Below are 4,034 nucleotides of genomic sequence, written 5' to 3' on the forward strand. Positions count from 1 at the left end.
TGAGTTAATCAGCATTGACATGGTTCTCCTCGATACAAAGGTAATTGTCAGTAAGTTTGTTCAAATTTGTTTAGTATTTTAGGTTTTTAAAATTTTTTGATATGTTTTGATTGAGTAGGGCATGCTTATGCATGCGATTATACGCAATCAGCAAGAAAAAGCATTCCGTAGTGTATTGAAGGAGAGACTCATTTATCAAATTAAAAATTTAAGAGTTGTTGAAAGCAAAGCTTTGTTCAAACCATTGGATGGGAGGTTCTCTATCGTTTTGTTGCCTACAATAAAATTGGAGAAGATAATGGATCATGATAATGTAGTCATCGAGAAATACAAGTTTGAATTTCAAACACTCAATGAAATTATTAACAGGTTATACAACAATAATGTTTTGTCAGGTTTGTAATTTATGACTTTTTACCTCTACTAGCTTTCAACATCAACTAAAAATATAAATAAATAATTTGTCGACCTCTTGTAGATGTTGTGGGTTTGCTAACAGGTGTTGGTGCAGTTGAGAAAATATATGTTAATGATAATTTAGTTGATAAGAAGAACATAGAACTAAAGCTAGAAAGGTAGCATCCATGTTCTTTTATTTCTATATTTTCTCTAATTAATTAAGTATACGATTATATAATATTTATTGTAAAAAAAAAACCACTGTTCATGTTTTTAAGAGAACAAATAAAAAAACACATAATTCTCTGCACTGTCCTATAAACGAAAAATTATAATTCAAATATAGCCGAGAGTAGCGCAGGCATTGCATTAGTTTAATATTATTGTTGGGACCATAAGATATGTGTATTTAAGAGAGTTGTCCTATTTTTGGACGATGAACATTATTTGCACCCCATTTTTTATTAAGTACACCCCATTAACCCTTTAAAAACACACTAGAGTAGGGTGTATTTAGTAAAACATAGAGTGCAAATAATGTTAATCTTTTTGGACAGACATACATGCATGAAAAACGTTTTGGATCTTTCTCTTAATTAGTTTTTAAAATCTTGTCAGACTTTTCTCTCATTTTTATAAGACAGAAAATTTGGCTTATTCATTAAATGTAAGGTCAGGTGAGAGCTCTGGGTTTCACGTGAACATATATATATATATATTGAATTGATTTCAATTTGATAGGTATGGGAGCTAGATGTCACTGGGTTGCAATTCCTTTGCTCAACTCTTCTGCACAATTCCCTTACAAAACACATAGCCCATGTTACAACTACGTCACTGAAAGATCAAACATTATGAAATAGTAAATGATTTTGGATTTGTTTGGCACAGCGGAAATTTTGATTTTCAATGTTAGTGGAAATGCTGTGAAAAATATGTTGAGCTTTAAACTGTGAAATATGCTGTGAAGTGTTTGGTGAACTAAAAACTGACGCTAACGGAAAAATTGTTGAAATAAAGTATTATAATATTAATTTTTATTTTTTTATCAAAATTAATCTAATAAATATAATTCTTATTAAAATTAATTTTAAGTATTTTTTAATTAATCAAATTAATTAAACTTACATTTATTTTATTTTTTAATTAATATTTAATTAATCAAATAAATTTTGTTACATTTATTGTATTTTTAATTAATTTATACTTTTTATTAAAATATACTTATATTTAAATCATTAAATAATAAAAAATTTTAAAAAAAACAAAACTTTTTGGCGTGGGACCCACGCCAAAAACCTACAGCCCAACAGAAATGCAAAAGAAGCTCCCTTAGGGTTTAGGGAGCTTCTTTTGCGCCAACGGATCTGCTGGCCAGGAACCAACTTCCGCTGTGCTGTTTGGCACAGCGGAAGGCGGAAGCGGATCCGCTGCCATTCCTACTGTGCCAAACAAGCACTTTGCATAGTCATTCCATTGTCAACTTTGTGAAGTCTTGGTCAATCAACGTGTTGACGTGTCTCTTTAATTGAAATGGAAAACGTTTAATAGAATAACATGGCGATAAAAAAATCTGTGACCATTTCTTGACGACTATGCAAAATCAGTGAAATTATGGAGCCCAGAATCTATGATGGAGTAACTAGACTGGGTAGTTGACATGGTCATTGATTGGTGGAATTCAAGCCTGTAAAGCTTCTTTACCAGTTATTATATCTTCATATCTGTACTCTCCCCTTGTGGTTGGGCTCAAGGACAATCTGTCAATGTTTTTTCGGTTAGCACCTTCGTGTTTGGGGTACCTATTGGAAACTTGGTGCGTTTTTTTTTAGATTTTGTTGGTTTAATGTTTTGGTCTAGTTGTCTTTGTTGGCTGCCTACCCCTTTTGCTCGATTTTGTGTTGTTGGGTTGCTGGCTTGGCTTCGTCCATCTTTGTTTGGGGTGCCCTCGTCCTTTGTTTGGTTTTGTGTGTTGTTGGTCTGCTAGTTCGATTTTCGACCAAGCTGTTTGGGCCTCTACTAGGTTGTTTGTTGCCCAGGGTTTCTCTTCCAATGTTTTCTTCTTTCCTTTTCATATCAATAAAATTTAATTAGACTTACCAAAAAAAAATTGTTCCATATATGGTTTGTGAAAGATTGGCTTGACTTGTAAAGAGTTATGGTGAAATTCATATTTTAGAAAATGGCATTTGGATATGAAGAAAGTAGAAAGGAAAAAAATTTATGCAGAAAAAGAGGGATTGAGGGGGGAACCGGTGCACAAGTGAACTGGTTATTAACCTGTTCATTTGTGCACCGTCGGATTGATCTGACGGTTCCCCACCCCCAAATTCACTTTTATTCTAATTTTACTTTTTGGCTTTGCAATCCCCTACCTCATGTTTGCGCCTCCTCTCTTCACTCTCCCTACATTTTCTCTCTCCTAAGCTACGCATCTCATCGGCGGAAGCTCCTCCTCGTCAATGAGCTTATGGAGAATTACAGCACTATTGTACTTGCAATTGGATTTGGAGAAAATTAGAAGTTTGTTCGGCTTTAGAGACCAAAGCAAGATCATCGGCTCCAATTTTTACCCTTTGGCTGAGGGGAAGATGTTATATTGGGTATAGATAATCAAACTACTCATGTATTCAGTACAACTACTGTATCCTCTTTTTTCTGGAGTTACTGTCCGTTTGAGACTAGATGGTTTGATTCCAGTTTTGTTCATCTAGGAAATTAAGGTGCTATGTATCATATCCTACTTCCAACATCATTGTTATTACACAAACCTGATTGATTGACCTCCCAAACAGATGGAATTGGACAAAATATACCATCGCTAGTGAACTCAAGGTCAGGATGGACTGTGATTTAGGGGGTGAACACTATTGAACAAGAACTTATGGAGAATTGCAGCACTATTGTACATTTTCTCTCTCCTAGGCTTTGATTGATTGTCATTTCAAAGCCAAAATTGGTCTTGCTAGAGTGAAGAGTGAGGATCTATCGGAGGAGAGAAAGGAGGCCGAAGAAGATAACAGGTCGATTTTAGGGGAGACGGAGAGTGGAGGAGTCACAAAGATATTAGGAGAGTGCGGTGGCTGTCACCCATCATTCGCCGGAGAGAAAGATCTGATAGTAGATCTTGAAGAAAAAGCCAAGTCTCTAAATATTTAACTAGTGTAAAAGTGGATTTAGGGAAAAACCATCAGAAAAGATCTGACGGTTCACAAAGTGAACAGGTTAACAACCTGTTCACTAGTGTACCGGCTCCCCCCTCATCCGAAAAAGAGAAGGTAAGGGATGCATAAGATGCTTTTGTGGAGGATAAGCACAAGAAGATAAAACAAAAGTTACAGAAAAGATGTAATAAATGCTACTGGACTGAGGTGGACCGTTGGATTTGCAAAAGCAAATCTAACAGCACAAAAGCTTTACTGATTAATAGTCTGGTACTTTAAGTACCGATCTCCCCTCAATCCACTAATTGTGCATATAACATTATTATGATTTCAAAAGATCATAGACAATACGTGTAGTTCATGGATCATTTATTTATTTATTACATTACATTACATGCTCAAAGGATAGACGTCCATCTCAGAATTTCACTCCCTTATTTATTTATATATACGCTCTCTCTTTTAGGAGTG

Source organism: Tripterygium wilfordii, chromosome 17, assembly GCF_013401445.1.
Source record: "Tripterygium wilfordii isolate XIE 37 chromosome 17, ASM1340144v1, whole genome shotgun sequence".
NCBI lineage: Eukaryota > Viridiplantae > Streptophyta > Magnoliopsida > Celastrales > Celastraceae > Tripterygium > Tripterygium wilfordii.